Source organism: Phyllobates terribilis, unplaced genomic scaffold (genome assembly GCF_046119375.1).
Source record: "Phyllobates terribilis strain yellow unplaced genomic scaffold, ASM4611937v1 Scaffold_142__1_contigs__length_4687701, whole genome shotgun sequence".
Lineage (NCBI taxonomy): Eukaryota > Metazoa > Chordata > Amphibia > Anura > Dendrobatidae > Phyllobates > Phyllobates terribilis.
This window is the reverse complement of record NW_027362902.1, coordinates 1,973,178-1,990,081: the sequence shown is the minus strand read 5'-3', so window position 1 is coordinate 1,990,081 and position 16,904 is coordinate 1,973,178. Positions and strand designations below refer to the sequence as shown.

Below are 16,904 nucleotides of genomic sequence, written 5' to 3'. Positions count from 1 at the left end.
GAAGGTGGCTGCTGCTGTGCACAGGTATATAAAGGCTCAGAGCCTATTATGACACGCGCAGCCAGCGTTCCATTGCCACATTCCATCTACTGCAGGCAGGATACCTGGCTGGCTGAATGTCGCTGAGAAGCTCACAGAGACCGCCATAAGCAACAGTTTAACAGAATGCCACAGACTAATCAACCAAACTTTTTGGGTTGGGTTCTCTTTTATAGTCTGCAGGCATTAAATGAAAGAAGTCAGTGTTCCAGCAGAAGGAGACAACGTTTCAGAAAAGGCATTGTAGCAAACCAAAAAAGAAATTTTAAGCGCAGCAGAGTAACCAGCGCACATACCTGTTAGCTCAGGTGAGTTTAAAAGGCTGCTGTTGATAACAAGGGCATTTGCTAAATAGATGGTGTGTGTGCAACAATATACTGAAAGGTCAATTATATTGTGCAGCTTATCTCACCACCTGTAGTTATTTAGGTGAAAGCTCCAAAATGCTTGCCTAATATGTCTGTTTATCCAAAAGGAAGTAAAAAGGGAGAGCTAGAAAGATAGCATTGCATCACATTACATGGCAATGCAATGCACAGTTGCTGAAGTTGAACCAAAATGAGCTTGTAATCTGGCTTCTGCAACTTTGAACATGAAAAATCCAATGAGGAGAAGAAAAGCAAAGCCAAAGAGTCCATCCCAAAATCTGACAAACAAGCAAAATGAACAAAAAACATTGAATTCAATTCTTTCTGATTTTAGAAACTGCATTAAAGAAGGGGTGCACCGGTCCTGGAGATACTGCAATACCAGGTCAATGCGTGGAGTGGACAGAGCAAGCTCTTTTTCCATCTCCCTGTTCTAAAAGTCCATTTAATATATGGTCCCCAGATAGGGGACGTATCAGATATTAAACTGATAAGAACAGATACTACACTTGATCTTAGCCAAAAGGCCGAGAAGCGATAACCAGAATTGGTTTCAAACTACGGAGCCACCCAAGGATCCTGAAAAGTCCATTTGTGGAGATGAGCTCCTGGACTCCCGTTAAGAAGACATGTTGTCAACCTCTAGATCCCTTACATGCCTGCACTTTTCGGCTTGCTGCTGCTGCAATCCACGCGTTTTAGATCTGCATAACTCCACCTCTTTAAACACAGCACCTTCACCCCCTGCTGTTCCCACCCGCCTCAACACCGTTGGAAGGGAGGAGAACCAATTAAGGCGGGGGGTGGGGTGGAACGAGCAGCTGTCTACCCTTAGCAGGAGGGCTCCTGATTACATACCTCTCCTGCTGCTGCTGCTGCTGGCTGTCCAGCAGCAGACTGAAGGTGCCTGCTGCTGTGCACAGGTATATAAAGGCTCAGAGCCTATTATGACACGCGCAGCCAGCGTTCCATTGCCACATTCCATCTACTGCAGGCAGGATACCTGGCTGGCTGAATGTCGCTGAGAAGCTCACAGAGACCGCCATAAGCAACAGTTTAACAGAATGCCACAGACTAATCAACCAAACTTTTTGGGTTGGGTTCTCTTTTATAGTCTGCAGGCATTAAATGAAAGAAGTCAGTGTTCCAGCAGAAGGAGACAACGTTTCAGAAAAGGCATTGTAGCAAACCAAAAAAGAAATTTTAAGCGCAGCAGAGTAACCAGCGCACATACCTGTTAGCTCAGGTGAGTTTAAAAGGCTGCTGTTGATAACAAGGGCATTTGCTAAATAGATGGTGTGTGTGCAACAATATACTGAAAGGTCAATTATATTGTGCAGCTTATCTCACCACCTGTAGTTATTTAGGTGAAAGCTCCAAAATGCTTGCCTAATATGTCTGTTTATCCAAAAGGAAGTAAAAAGGGAGAGCTAGAAAGATAGCATTGCATCACATTACATGGCAATGCAATGCACAGTTGCTGAAGTTGAACCAAAATGAGCTTGTAATCTGGCTTCTGCAACTTTGAACATGAAAAATCCAATGAGGAGAAGAAAAGCAAAGCCAAAGAGTCCATCCCAAAATCCGACAAACAAGCAAAATGAACAAAAAACAATGAATTCAATTCTTTCTGATTTTAGAAACTGCATTAAAGAAGGGGTGCACCGGTCCTGGAGATACTGCAATACCAGGTCAATGCGTGGAGTGGACAGAGCAAGCTCTTTTTCCATCTCCCTGTTCTAAAAATCCATTTAATATATGGTCCCCAGATAGGGGACGTATCAGATATTAAACTGATAAGAACAGATACTACACTTGATCTTAGCCAAAAGGCCGAGAAGCGATAACCAGAATTGGTTTCAAACTACGGAGCCACCCAAGGATCCTGAAAAGTCCATTTGTGGAGATGAGCTCCTGGACTCCCGTTAAGAAGACATGTTGTCAACCTCTAGATCCCTTACATGCCTGCACTTTTCGGCTTGCTGCTGCTGCAATCCACGTGTTTTAGATCTGCATAACTCCACCTCTTTAAACACAGCACCTTCACCCCCTGCTGTTCCCACCCGCCTCAACACCGTTGGAAGGGAGGAGAACCAATTAAGGCGGGGGGTGGGGTGGAACGAGCAGCTGTCTACCCTTAGCAGGAGGGCTCCTGATTACATACCTCTCCTGCTGCTGCTGCTGCTGGCTGTCCAGCAGCAGACTGAAGGTGGCTGCTGCTGTGCACAGGTATATAAAGGCTCAGAGCCTATTATGACACGCGCAGCCAGCGTTCCATTGCCACATTCCATCTACTGCAGGCAGGATACCTGGCTGGCTGAATGTCGCTGAGAAGCTCACAGAGACCGCCATAAGCAACAGTTTAACAGAATGCCACAGACTAATCAACCAAACTTTTTGGGTTGGGTTCTCTTTTATAGTCTGCAGGCATTAAATGAAAGAAGTCAGTGTTCCAGCAGAAGGAGACAACGTTTCAGAAAAGGCATTGTAGCAAACCAAAAAAGAAATTTTAAGCGCAGCAGAGTAACCAGCGCACATACCTGTTAGCTCAGGTGAGTTTAAAAGGCTGCTGTTGATAACAAGGGCATTTGCTAAATAGATGGTGTGTGTGCAACAATATACTGAAAGGTCAATTATATTGTGCAGCTTATCTCACCACCTGTAGTTATTTAGGTGAAAGCTCCAAAATGCTTGCCTAATATGTCTGTTTATCCAAAAGGAAGTAAAAAGGGAGAGCTAGAAAGATAGCATTGCATCACATTACATGGCAATGCAATGCACAGTTGCTGAAGTTGAACCAAAATGAGCTTGTAATCTGGCTTCTGCAACTTTGAACATGAAAAATCCAATGAGGAGAAGAAAAGCAAAGCCAAAGAGTCCATCCTAAAATCCGACAAACAAGCAAAATGAACAAAAAACATTGAATTCAATTCTTTCTGATTTTAGAAACTGCATTAAAGAAGGGGTGCACCGGTCCTGGAGATACTGCAATACCAGGTCAATGCGTGGAGTGGACAGAGCAAGCTCTTTTTCCATCTCCCTGTTCTAAAAATCCATTTAATATATGGTCCCCAGATAGGGGACGTATCAGATATTAAACTGATAAGAACAGATTTTTTTAATTGAATGCGTCAGAAGACGCGACATAAATTAAATTCCATTTGCATGGATAACCAAAAAAATGTCGCCTACGCCTTCATCATCCGAATTCAACTTTTTGTTTTTTTTAAGAAAATTTAATGATAATTAATAAATAAAACATAACATAACATATCCTTACATCAACAACAAAAAACTTCCAACAAAAACATCAACTCAACATTTTTCTTCTTCCACGTTTCTTCTTCCTCCATGACATGTCCAACAATTTCCAGTCAAAACCTTGCAGCAAAATCTTTTCATCTTCTTCAGCTTCAGCACTGGTATCAACACAATCCTGCATTACTTTCTCTTTTCCCTTATCATCCACCTTCCTTTTTTCCTTAACGTCTTTACTTCTAGGTACTCTCTCCAGTCTGCAAAACATAGAGTCCCCAACTCCTGAGAACTCCTGCTTCTCTCCCACAAACTCCTTCTTATTTTCAACTACTTGTATATCTTTGTCTTCTTTCTCTTTACAATCTTCAAACGATTCTTCAAATATCTTTTTCCCTTTCTCCTCTTTTTTCCCACCTTCCTCATAACAAAATCCAGGTTTCCCATTATCAATTCTTCTTTTACCATTTTCCACATAACTGAATCCACATTTACCATTTATAACAATCCTTCCTAAACTTAGTTCATTTTGTCCATTTTCCCAAACTAGGAAACTTCTCTTCCCATTCCAGACTCCCACTTTATTTAAGTAGTCCTTCTGGAATTTTACCAAAATACTCCATGGCTTCAAAAACTCCATCACTTCCTCCATCTCTACAAAGGGGTCATCCATACAGATAACCACCTTTTTCGGCCTTCCAGCAAAAAGAGCATTAACTCCAATTTCTTTTCCTTCCCAATTCTTGAGAAGACAAATACACTTTTCTTCAGACTTCAGTGTTACGTCAAATACCTTTTTAAACTTGATTTCTTGCATACAAAAAATGTCCTCTTCAATGATCGTCCCATACTTGAACAGAATATCCAAGATCTGATTCTCCTCCAACGAAAAATCCTCTAACTCCGTCTTCACATAGAACCGTAAACAGTTCCTCTTCCTCGTCAACTCCATCGTCTTCCTCCAAAAGAACTGCCCCCCACAGCTATGTGTGGTGACACGATGATCGCCTCTCGTTGCCCAGGGACTAATCCGACTCCCCAATAGCAGCAGGAGGGTGAAGCCCTGCCGTTAGGCAAAGCGATCCCCCCAGGCCAAGGAGCCGGGTACCCTGGGCACCTCCTAGCCAAGGCCAAGGCAGCAACTGGTAGATCACTGCACCTGATCTTAGCCAAAAGGCCGAGAAGCGATAACCAGAATTGGTTTCAAACTACGGAGCCACCCAAGGATCCTGAAAAGTCCATTTGTGGAGATGAGCTCCTGGACTCCCGTTAAGAAGACATGTTGTCAACCTCTAGATCCCTTACATGCCTGCACTTTTCGGCTTGCTGCTGCTGCAATCCACGCGTTTTAGATCTGCATAACTCCACCTCTTTAAACACAGCACCTTCACCCCCTGCTGTTCCCACCCGCCTCAACACCGTTGGAAGGGAGGAGAACCAATTAAGGCGGGGGGTGGGGTGGAACGAGCAGCTGTCTACCCTTAGCAGGAGGGCTCCTGATTACATACCTCTCCTGCTGCTGCTGCTGCTGGCTGTCCAGCAGCAGACTGAAGGTGGCTGCTGCTGTGCACAGGTATATAAAGGCTCAGAGCCTATTATGACACGCGCAGCCAGCGTTCCATTGCCACATTCCATCTACTGCAGGCAGGATACCTGGCTGGCTGAATGTCGCTGAGAAGCTCACAGAGACCGCCATAAGCAACAGTTTAACAGAATGCCACAGACTAATCAACCAAACTTTTTGGGTTGGGTTCTCTTTTATAGTCTGCAGGCATTAAATGAAAGAAGTCAGTGTTCCAGCAGAAGGAGACAACGTTTCAGAAAAGGCATTGTAGCAAACCAAAAAAGAAATTTTAAGCGCAGCAGAGTAACCAGCGCACATACCTGTTAGCTCAGGTGAGTTTAAAAGGCTGCTGTTGATAACAAGGGCATTTGCTAAATAGATGGTGTGTGTGCAACAATATACTGAAAGGTCAATTATATTGTGCAGCTTATCTCACCACCTGTAGTTATTTACGTGAAAGCTCCAAAATGCTTGCCTAATATGTCTGTTTATCCAAAAGGAAGTAAAAAGGGAGAGCTAGAAAGATAGCATTGCATCACATTACATGGCAATGCAATGCACAGTTGCTGAAGTTGAACCAAAATGAGCTTGTAATCTGGCTTCTGCAACTTTGAACATGAAAAATCCAATGAGGAGAAGAAAAGCAAAGCCAAAGAGTCCATCCCAAAATCCGACAAACAAGCAAAATGAACAAAAAACATTGAATTCAATTCTTTCTGATTTTAGAAACTGCATTAAAGAAGGGGTGCACCGGTCCTGGAGATACTGCAATACCAGGTCAATGCGTGGAGTGGACAGAGCAAGCTCTTTTTCCATCTCCCTGTTCTAAAAATCCATTTAATATATGGTCCCCAGATAGGGGACGTATCAGATATTAAACTGATAAGAACAGATACTACACTTGATCTTAGCCAAAAGGCCGAGAAGCGATAACCAGAATTGGTTTCAAACTACGGAGCCACCCAAGGATCCTGAAAAGTCCATTTGTGGAGATGAGCTCCTGGACTCCCGTTAAGAAGACATGTTGTCAACCTCTAGATCCCTTACATGCCTGCACTTTTCGGCTTGCTGCTGCTGCAATCCACGCGTTTTAGATCTGCATAACTCCACCTCTTTAAACACAGCACCTTCACCCCCTGCTGTTCCCACCCGCCTCAACACCGTTGGAAGGGAGGAGAACCAATTAAGGCGGGGGGTGGGGTGGAACGAGCAGCTGTCTACCCTTAGCAGGAGGGCTCCTGATTACATACCTCTCCTGCTGCTGCTGCTGCTGGCTGTCCAGCAGCAGACTGAAGGTGGCTGCTGCTGTGCACGGGTATATAAAGGCTCAGAGCCTATTATGACACGCGCAGCCAGCGTTCCATTGCCACATTCCATCTACTGCAGGCAGGATACCTGGCTGGCTGAATGTCGCTGAGAAGCTCACAGAGACCGCCATAAGCAACAGTTTAACAGAATGCCACAGACTAATCAACCAAACTTTTTGGGTTGGGTTCTCTTTTATAGTCTGCAGGCATTAAATGAAAGAAGTCAGTGTTCCAGCAGAAGGAGACAACGTTTCAGAAAAGGCATTGTAGCAAACCAAAAAAGAAATTTTAAGCGCAGCAGAGTAACCAGCGCACATACCTGTTAGCTCAGGTGAGTTTAAAAGGCTGCTGTTGATAACAAGGGCATTTGCTAAATAGATGGTGTGTGTGCAACAATATACTGAAAGGTCAATTATATTGTGCAGCTTATCTCACCACCTGTAGTTATTTAGGTGAAAGCTCCAAAATGCTTGCCTAATATGTCTGTTTATCCAAAAGGAAGTAAAAAGGGAGAGCTAGAAAGATAGCATTGCATCACATTACATGGCAATGCAATGCACAGTTGCTGAAGTTGAACCAAAATGAGCTTGTAATCTGGCTTCTGCAACTTTGAACATGAAAAATCCAATGAGGAGAAGAAAAGCAAAGCCAAAGAGTCCATCTCAAAATCCGACAAACAAGCAAAATGAACAAAAAACATTGAATTCAATTCTTTCTGATTTTAGAAACTGCATTAAAGAAGGGGTGCACCGGTCCTGGAGATACTGCAATACCAGGTCAATGCGTGGAGTGGACAGAGCAAGCTCTTTTTCCATCTCCCTGTTCTAAAAATCCATTTAATATATGGTCCCCAGATAGGGGACGTATCAGATATTAAACTGATAAGAACAGATACTACACTTGATCTTAGCCAAAAGGCCGAGAAGCGATAACCAGAATTGGTTTCAAACTACGGAGCCACCCAAGGATCCTGAAAAGTCCATTTGTGGAGATGAGCTCCTGGACTCCCGTTAAGAAGACATGTTGTCAACCTCTAGATCCCTTACATGCCTGCACTTTTCGGCTTGCTGCTGCTGCAATCCACGCGTTTTAGATCTGCATAACTCCACCTCTTTAAACACAGCACCTTCACCCCCTGCTGTTCCCACCCGCCTCAACACCGTTGGAAGGGAGGAGAACCAATTAAGGCGGGGGGTGGGGTGGAACGAGCAGCTGTCTACCCTTAGCAGGAGGGCTCCTGATTACATACCTCTCCTGCTGCTGCTGCTGGCTGTCCAGCAGCAGACTGAAGGTGGCTGCTGCTGTGCACAGGCATATAAAGGCTCAGAGCCTATTATGACACGCGCAGCCAGCGTTCCATTGCCACATTCCATCTACTGCAGGCAGGATACCTGGCTGGCTGAATGTCGCTGAGAAGCTCACAGAGACCGCCATAAGCAACAGTTTAACAGAATGCCACAGACTAATCAACCAAACTTTTTGGGTTGGGTTCTCTTTTATAGTCTGCAGGCATTAAATGAAAGAAGTCAGTGTTCCAGCAGAAGGAGACAACGTTTCAGAAAAGGCATTGTAGCAAACCAAAAAAGAAATTTTAAGCGCAGCAGAGTAACCAGCGCACATACCTGTTAGCTCAGGTGAGTTTAAAAGGCTGCTGTTGATAACAAGGGCATTTGCTAAATAGATGGTGTGTGTGCAACAATATACTGAAAGGTCAATTATATTGTGCAGCTTATCTCACCACCTGTAGTTATTTAGGTGAAAGCTCCAAAATGCTTGCCTAATATGTCTGTTTATCCAAAAGGAAGTAAAAAGGGAGAGCTAGAAAGATAGCATTGCATCACATTACATGGCAATGCAATGCACAGTTGCTGAAGTTGAACCAAAATGAGCTTGTAATCTGGCTTCTGCAACTTTGAACATGAAAAATCCAATGAGGAGAAGAAAAGCAAAGCCAAAGAGTCCATCCCAAAATCCGACAAACAAGCAAAATGAACAAAAAACATTGAATTCAATTCTTTCTGATTTTAGAAACTGCATTAAAGAAGGGGTGCACCGGTCCTGGAGATACTGCAATACCAGGTCAATGCGTGGAGTGGACAGAGCAAGCTCTTTTTCCATCTCCCTGTTCTAAAAATCCATTTAATATATGGTCCCCAGATAGGGGACGTATCAGATATTAAACTGATAAGAACAGATACTACACTTGATCTTAGCCAAAAGGCCGAGAAGCGATAACCAGAATTGGTTTCAAACTACGGAGCCACCCAAGGATCCTGAAAAGTCCATTTGTGGAGATGAGCTCCTGGACTCCCGTTAAGAAGACATGTTGTCAACCTCTAGATCCCTTACATGCCTGCACTTCTCGGCTTGCTGCTGCTGCAATCCACGCGTTTTAGATCTGCATAACTCCACCTCTTTAAACACAGCACCTTCACCCCCTGCTGTTCCCACCCGCCTCAACACCGTTGGAAGGGAGGAGAACCAATTAAGGCGGGGGGTGGGGTGGAACGAGCAGCTGTCTACCCTTAGCAGGAGGGCTCCTGATTACATACCTCTCCTGCTGCTGCTGCTGCTGGCTGTCCAGCAGCAGACTGAAGGTGGCTGCTGCTGTGCACAGGTATATAAAGGCTCAGAGCCTATTATGACACGCGCAGCCAGCGTTCCATTGCCACATTCCATCTACTGCAGGCAGGATACCTGGCTGGCTGAATGTCGCTGAGAAGCTCACAGAGACCGCCATAAGCAACAGTTTAACAGAATGCCACAGACTAATCAACCAAACTTTTTGGGTTGGGTTCTCTTTTATAGTCTGCAGGCATTAAATGAAAGAAGTCAGTGTTCCAGCAGAAGGAGACAATGTTTCAGAAAAGGCATTGTAGCAAACCAAAAAATAAATTTTAAGCGCAGCAGAGTAACCAGCGCACATACCTGTTAGCTCAGGTGAGTTTAAAAGGCTGCTGTTGATAACAAGGGCATTTGCTAAATAGATGGTGTGTGTGCAACAATATACTGAAAGGTCAATTATATTGTGCAGCTTATCTCACCACCTGTAGTTATTTAGGTGAAAGCTCCAAAATGCTTGCCTAATATGTCTGTTTATCCAAAAGGAAGTAAAAAGGGAGAGCTAGAAAGATAGCATTGCATCACATTACATGGCAATGCAATGCACAGTTGCTGAAGTTGAACCAAAATGAGCTTGTAATCTGGCTTCTGCAACTTTGAACATGAAAAATCCAATGAGGAGAAGAAAAGCAAAGCCAAAGAGTCCATCCCAAAATCCGACAAACAAGCAAAATGAACAAAAAACATTGAATTCAATTCTTTCTGATTTTAGAAACTGCATTAAAGAAGGGGTGCACCGATCCTGGAGATACTGCAATACCAGGTCAATGCGTGGAGTGGACAGAGCAAGCTCTTTTTCCATCTCCCTGTTCTAAAAATTCATTTAATATATGGTCCCCAGATAGGGGACGTATCAGATATTAAACTGATAAGAACAGATACTACACTTGATCTTAGCCAAAAGGCCGAGAAGCGATAACCAGAATTGGTTTCAAACTACGGAGCCACCCAAGGATCCTGAAAAGTCCATTTGTGGAGATGAGCTCCTGGACTCCCGTTAAGAAGACATGTTGTCAACCTCTAGATCCCTTACATGCCTGCACTTTTCGGCTTGCTGCTGCTGCAATCCACGCGTTTTAGATCTGCATAACTCCACCTCTTTAAACACAGCACCTTCACCCCCTGCTGTTCCCACCCGCCTCAACACCGTTGGAAGGGAGGAGAACCAATTAAGGCGGGGGGTGGGGTGGAACGAGCAGCTGTCTACCCTTAGCAGGAGGGCTCCTGATTACATACCTCTCCTGCTGCTGCTGCTGCTGGCTGTCCAGCAGCAGACTGAAGGTGGCTGCTGCTGTGCACAGGTATATAAAGGCTCAGAGCCTATTATGACACGCGCAGCCAGCGTTCCATTGCCACATTCCATCTACTGCAGGCAGGATACCTGGCTGGCTGAATGTCGCTGAGAAGCTCACAGAGACCGCCATAAGCAACAGTTTAACAGAATGCCACAGACTAATCAACCAAACTTTTTGGGTTGGGTTCTCTTTTATAGTCTGCAGGCATTAAATGAAAGAAGTCAGTGTTCCAGCAGAAGGAGACAACGTTTCAGAAAAGGCATTGTAGCAAACCAAAAAAGAAATTTTAAGCGCAGCAGAGTAACCAGCGCACATACCTGTTAGCTCAGGTGAGTTTAAAAGGCTGCTGTTGATAACAAGGGCATTTGCTAAATAGATGGTGTGTGTGCAACAATATACTGAAAGGTCAATTATATTGTGCAGCTTATCTCACCACCTGTAGTTATTTAGGTGAAAGCTCCAAAATGCTTGCCTAATATGTCTGTTTATCCAAAAGGAAGTAAAAAGGGAGAGCTAGAAAGATAGCATTGCATCACATTACATGGCAATGCAATGCACAGTTGCTGAAGTTGAACCAAAATGAGCTTGTAATCTGGCTTCTGCAACTTTGAACATGAAAAATCCAATGAGGAGAAGAAAAGCAAAGCCAAAGAGTCCATCCCAAAATCCGACAAACAAGCAAAATGAACAAAAAACATTGAATTCAATTCTTTCTGATTTTAGAAACTGCATTAAAGAAGGGGTGCACCGGTCCTGGAGATACTGCAATACCAGGTCAATGCGTGGAGTGGACAGAGCAAGCTCTTTTTCCATCTCCCTGTTCTAAAAATCCATTTAATATATGGTCCCCAGATAGGGGACGTATCAGATATTAAACTGATAAGAACAGATACTACACTTGATCTTAGCCAAAAGGCCGAGAAGCGATAACCAGAATTGGTTTCAAACTACGGAGCCACCCAAGGATCCTGAAAAGTCCATTTGTGGAGATGAGCTCCTGGACTCCCGTTAAGAAGACATGTTGTCAACCTCTAGATCCCTTACATGCCTGCACTTTTCGGCTTGCTGCTGCTGCAATCCACGCGTTTTAGATCTGCATAACTCCACCTCTTTAAACACAGCACCTTCACCCCCTGCTGTTCCCACCCGCCTCAACACCGTTGGAAGGGAGGAGAACCAATTAAGGCGGGGGGTGGGGTGGAACGAGCAGCTGTCTACCCTTAGCAGGAGGGCTCCTGATTACATACCTCTCCTGCTGCTGCTGCTGCTGGCTGTCCAGCAGCAGACTGAAGGTGGCTGCTGCTGTGCACAGGTATATAAAGGCTCAGAGCCTATTATGACACGCGCAGCCAGCGTTCCATTGCCACATTCCATCTACTGCAGGCAGGATACCTGGCTGGCTGAATGTCGCTGAGAAGCTCACAGAGACCGCCATAAGCAACAGTTTAACAGAATGCCACAGACTAATCAACCAAACTTTTTGGGTTGGGTTCTCTTTTATAGTCTGCAGGCATTAAATGAAAGAAGTCAGTGTTCCAGCAGAGGGAGACAACGTTTCAGAAAAGGCATTGTAGCAAACCAAAAAAGAAATTTTAAGCGCAGCAGAGTAACCAGCGCACATACCTGTTAGCTCAGGTGAGTTTAAAAGGCTGCTGTTGATAACAAGGGCATTTGCTAAATAGATGGTGTGTGTGCAACAATATACTGAAAGGTCAATTATATTGTGCAGCTTATCTCACCACCTGTAGTTATTTAGGTGAAAGCTCCAAAATGCTTGCCTAATATGTCTGTTTATCCAAAAGGAAGTAAAAAGGGAGAGCTAGAAAGATAGCATTGCATCACATTACATGGCAATGCAATGCACAGTTGCTGAAGTTGAACCAAAATGAGCTTGTAATCTGGCTTCTGCAACTTTGAACATGAAAAATCCAATGAGGAGAAGAAAAGCAAAGCCAAAGAGTCCATCCCAAAATCCGACAAACAAGCAAAATGAACAAAAAACATTGAATTCAATTCTTTCTGATTTTAGAAACTGCATTAAAGAAGGGGTGCACCGGTCCTGGAGATACTGCAATACCAGGTCAATGCGTGGAGTGGACAGAGCAAGCTCTTTTTCCATCTCCCTGTTCTAAAAATCCATTCAATATATGGTCCCCAGATAGGGGACGTATCAGATATTAAACTGATAAGAACAGATACTACACTTGATCTTAGCCAAAAGGCCGAGAAGCGATGACCAGAATTGGTTTCAAACTACGGAGCCACCCAAGGATCCTGAAAAGTCCATTTGTGGAGATGAGCTCCTGGACTCCCGTTAAGAAGACATGTTGTCAACCTCTAGATCCCTTACATGCCTGCACTTTTCGGCTTGCTGCTGCTGCAATCCACGCGTTTTAGATCTGCATAACTCCACCTCTTTAAACACAGCACCTTCACCCCCTGCTGTTCCCACCCGCCTCAACACCGTTGGAAGGGAGGAGAACCAATTAAGGCGGGGGGTGGGGTGGAACGAGCAGCTGTCTACCCTTAGCAGGAGGGCTCCTGATTACATACCTCTCCTGCTGCTGCTGCTGCTGGCTGTCCAGCAGCAGACTGAAGGTGGCTGCTGCTGTGCACAGGTATATAAAGGCTCAGAGCCTATTATGACACGCGCAGCCAGCGTTCCATTGCCACATTCCATCTACTGCAGGCAGGATACCTGGCTGGCTGAATGTCGCTGAGAAGCTCACAGAGACCACCATAAGCAACAGTTTAACTTAATGCCACAGACTAATCAACCAAACTTTTTGGGTTGGGTTCTCTTTTATAGTCTGCAGGCATTAAATGAAAGAAGTCAGTGTTCCAGCAGAAGGAGACAACGTTTCAGAAAAGGCATTGTAGCAAACCAAAAAAGAAATTTTAAGCGCAGCAGAGTAACCAGCGCACATACCTGTTAGCTCAGGTGAGTTTAAAAGGCTGCTGTTGATAACAAGGGCATTTGCTAAATAGATGGTGTGTGTGCAACAATATACTGAAAGGTCAATTATATTGTGCAGCTTATCTCACCACCTGTAGTTATTTAGGTGAAAGCTCCAAAATGCTTGCCTAATATGTCTGTTTATCCAAAAGGAAGTAAAAAGGGAGAGCTAGAAAGATAGCATTGCATCACATTACATGGCAATGCAATGCACAGTTGCTGAAGTTGAACCAAAATGAGCTTGTAATCTGGCTTCTGCAACTTTGAACATGAAAAATCCAATGAGGAGAAGAAAAGCAAAGCCAAAGAGTCCATCCCAAAATCCGACAAACAAGCAAAATGAACAAAAAACATTGAATTCAATTCTTTCTGATTTTAGAAACTGCATTAAAGAAGGGGTGCACCGGTCCTGGAGATACTGCAATACCAGGTCAATGCGTGGAGTGGACAGAGCAAGCTCTTTTTCCATCTCCCTGTTCTAAAAATCCATTTAATATATGGTCCCCAGATAGGGGACGTATCAGATATTAAACTGATAAGAACAGATACTACACTTGATCTTAGCCAAAAGGCCGAGAAGCGATAACCAGAATTGGTTTCAAACTACGGAGCCACCCAAGGATCCTGAAAAGTCCATTTGTGGAGATGAGCTCCTGGACTCCCGTTAAGAAGACATGTTGTCAACCTCTAGATCCCTTACATGCCTGCACTTTTCGGCTTGCTGCTGCTGCAATCCACGCGTTTTAGATCTGCATAACTCCACCTCTTTAAACACAGCACCTTCACCCCCTGCTGTTCCCACCCGCCTCAACACCGTTGGAAGGGAGGAGAACCAATTAAGGCGGGGGGTGGGGTGGAACGAGCAGCTGTCTACCCTTAGCAGGAGGGCTCCTGATTACATACCTCTCCTGCTGCTGCTGCTGCTGGCTGTCCAGCAGCAGACTGAAGGTGGCTGCTGCTGTGCACAGGTATATAAAGGCTCAGAGCCTATTATGACACGCGCAGCCAGCGTTCCATTGCCACATTCCATCTACTGCAGGCAGGATACCTGGCTGGCTGAATGTCGCTGAGAAGCTCACAGAGACCGCCATAAGCAACAGTTTAACAGAATGCCACAGACTAATCAACCAAACTTTTTGGGTTGGGTTCTCTTTTATAGTCTGCAGGCATTAAATGAAAGAAGTCAGTGTTCCAGCAGAAGGAGACAACGTTTCAGAAAAGGCATTGTAGCAAACCAAAAAAGAAATTTTAAGCGCAGCAGAGTAACCAGCGCACATACCTGTTAGCTCAGGTGAGTTTAAAAGGCTGCTGTTGATAACAAGGGCATTTGCTAAATAGATGGTGTGTGTGCAACAATATACTGAAAGGTCAATTATATTGTGCAGCTTATCTCACCACCTGTAGTTATTTAGGTGAAAGCTCCAAAATGCTTGCCTAATATGTCTGTTTATCCAAAAGGAAGTAAAAAGGGAGAGCTAGAAAGATAGCATTGCATCACATTACATGGCAATGCAATGCACAGTTGCTGAAGTTGAACCAAAATGAGCTTGTAATCTGGCTTCTGCAACTTTGAACATGAAAAATCCAATGAGGAGAAGAAAAGCAAAGCCAAAGAGTCCATCCCAAAATCCGACAAACAAGCAAAATGAACAAAAAACATTGAATTCAATTCTTTCTGATTTTAGAAACTGCATTAAAGAAGGGGTGCACCGGTCCTGGAGATACTGCAATACCAGGTCAATGCGTGGAGTGGACAGAGCAAGCTCTTTTTCCATCTCCCTGTTCTAAAAATCCATTTAATATATGGTCCCCAGATAGGGGACGTATCAGATATTAAACTGATAAGAACAGATACTACACTTGATCTTAGCCAAAAGGCCGAGAAGCGATAACCAGAATTGGTTTCAAACTACGGAGCCACCCAAGGATCCTGAAAAGTCCATTTGTGGAGATGAGCTCCTGGACTCCCGTTAAGAAGACATGTTGTCAACCTCTAGATCCCTTACATGCCTGCACTTTTCGGCTTGCTGCTGCTGCAATCCACGCGTTTTAGATCTGCATAACTCCACCTCTTTAAACACAGCACCTTCACCCCCTGCTGTTCCCACCCGCCTCAACACCGTTGGAAGGGAGGAGAACCAATTAAGGCGGGGGGTGGGGTGGAACGAGCAGCTGTCTACCCTTAGCAGGAGGGCTCCTGATTACATACCTCTCCTGCTGCTGCTGCTGCTGGCTGTCCAGCAGCAGACTGAAGGTGGCTGCTGCTGTGCACAGGTATATAAAGGCTCAGAGCCTATTATGACACGCGCAGCCAGCGTTCCATTGCCACATTCCATCTACTGCAGGCAGGATACCTGGCTGGCTGAATGTCGCTGAGAAGCTCACAGAGACCGCCATAAGCAACAGTTTAACAGAATGCCACAGACTAATCAACCAAACTTTTTGGGTTGGGTTCTCTTTTATAGTCTGCAGGCATTAAATGAAAGAAGTCAGTGTTCCAGCAGAAGGAGACAACGTTTCAGAAAAGGCATTGTAGCAAACCAAAAAAGAAATTTTAAGCGCAGCAGAGTAACCAGCGCACATACCTGTTAGCTCAGGTGAGTTTAAAAGGCTGCTGTTGATAACAAGGGCATTTGCTAAATAGATGGTGTGTGTGCAACAATATACTGAAAGGTCAATTATATTGTGCAGCTTATCTCACCACCTGTAGTTATTTAGGTGAAAGCTCCAAAATGCTTGCCTAATATGTCTGTTTATCCAAAAGGAAGTAAAAAGGGAGAGCTAGAAAGATAGCATTGCATCACATTACATGGCAATGCAATGCACAGTTGCTGAAGTTGAACCAAAATGAGCTTGTAATCTGGCTTCTGCAACTTTGAACATGAAAAATCCAATGAGGAGAAGAAAAGCAAAGCCAAAGAGTCCATCCCAAAATCCGACAAACAAGCAAAATGAACAAAAAACATTGAATTCAATTCTTTCTGATTTTAGAAACTGCATTAAAGAAGGGGTGCACCGGTCCTGGAGATACTGCAATACCAGGTCAATGCGTGGAGTGGACAGAGCAAGCTCTTTTTCCATCTCCCTGTTCTAAAAATCCATTTAATATATGGTCCCCAGATAGGGGACGTATCAGATATTAAACTGATAAGAACAGATACTACACTTGATCTTAGCCAAAAGGCCGAGAAGCGATAACCAGAATTGGTTTCAAACTACGGAGCCACCCAAGGATCCTGAAAAGTCCATTTGTGGAGATGAGCTCCTGGACTCCCGTTAAGAAGACATGTTGTCAACCTCTAGATCCCTTACATGCCTGCACTTTTCGGCTTGCTGCTGCTGCAATCCACGCGTTTTAGATCTGCATAACTCCACCTCTTTAAACACAGCACCTTCACCCCCTGCTGTTCCCACCCGCCTCAACACCGTTGGAAGGGAGGAGAACCAATTAAGGCGGGGGGTGGGGTGGAACGAGCAGCTGTCTACCCTTAGCAGGAG

General features: G+C 44.5%; 12 non-coding genes across 12 annotated transcripts; all 12 read right to left on the bottom strand.

Moving 5' to 3' along the window:
- Positions 1-755: 755 nt before the first annotated feature.
- Positions 756-946, bottom strand: LOC141206061 (U2 spliceosomal RNA). The gene has a single exon (XR_012276727.1). It is a non-coding gene; the product is annotated as a U2 spliceosomal RNA (small nuclear RNA).
- Positions 947-2,061: 1,115 nt separating this feature from the next.
- Positions 2,062-2,252, bottom strand: LOC141206799 (U2 spliceosomal RNA). Its single transcript, XR_012277339.1, has one exon. It is a non-coding gene; the product is annotated as a U2 spliceosomal RNA (small nuclear RNA).
- A 1,115-nt stretch (positions 2,253-3,367) lies between these two features.
- Positions 3,368-3,554, bottom strand: LOC141206209 (U2 spliceosomal RNA). The gene has a single exon (XR_012276874.1). It is a non-coding gene; the product is annotated as a U2 spliceosomal RNA (small nuclear RNA).
- A 2,412-nt stretch (positions 3,555-5,966) lies between these two features.
- On the bottom strand, positions 5,967-6,157 carry LOC141206798 (U2 spliceosomal RNA). Its single transcript, XR_012277338.1, has one exon. It is a non-coding gene; the product is annotated as a U2 spliceosomal RNA (small nuclear RNA).
- A 1,115-nt stretch (positions 6,158-7,272) lies between these two features.
- LOC141206797 (U2 spliceosomal RNA) lies at positions 7,273-7,463 on the bottom strand. The gene has a single exon (XR_012277337.1). It is a non-coding gene; the product is annotated as a U2 spliceosomal RNA (small nuclear RNA).
- Positions 7,464-8,575: 1,112 nt separating this feature from the next.
- Positions 8,576-8,766, bottom strand: LOC141206796 (U2 spliceosomal RNA). Its single transcript, XR_012277336.1, has one exon. It is a non-coding gene; the product is annotated as a U2 spliceosomal RNA (small nuclear RNA).
- A 1,115-nt stretch (positions 8,767-9,881) lies between these two features.
- On the bottom strand, positions 9,882-10,072 carry LOC141205569 (U2 spliceosomal RNA). The gene has a single exon (XR_012276253.1). It is a non-coding gene; the product is annotated as a U2 spliceosomal RNA (small nuclear RNA).
- A 1,115-nt stretch (positions 10,073-11,187) lies between these two features.
- LOC141206794 (U2 spliceosomal RNA) lies at positions 11,188-11,378 on the bottom strand. Its single transcript, XR_012277334.1, has one exon. It is a non-coding gene; the product is annotated as a U2 spliceosomal RNA (small nuclear RNA).
- A 1,115-nt stretch (positions 11,379-12,493) lies between these two features.
- Positions 12,494-12,684, bottom strand: LOC141206081 (U2 spliceosomal RNA). Its single transcript, XR_012276747.1, has one exon. It is a non-coding gene; the product is annotated as a U2 spliceosomal RNA (small nuclear RNA).
- A 1,115-nt stretch (positions 12,685-13,799) lies between these two features.
- Positions 13,800-13,990, bottom strand: LOC141206793 (U2 spliceosomal RNA). The gene has a single exon (XR_012277333.1). It is a non-coding gene; the product is annotated as a U2 spliceosomal RNA (small nuclear RNA).
- Positions 13,991-15,105: 1,115 nt separating this feature from the next.
- Positions 15,106-15,296, bottom strand: LOC141206792 (U2 spliceosomal RNA). The gene has a single exon (XR_012277332.1). It is a non-coding gene; the product is annotated as a U2 spliceosomal RNA (small nuclear RNA).
- A 1,115-nt stretch (positions 15,297-16,411) lies between these two features.
- On the bottom strand, positions 16,412-16,602 carry LOC141206791 (U2 spliceosomal RNA). The gene has a single exon (XR_012277331.1). It is a non-coding gene; the product is annotated as a U2 spliceosomal RNA (small nuclear RNA).
- Between the last annotated feature and the right edge of the window lie 302 nt (positions 16,603-16,904).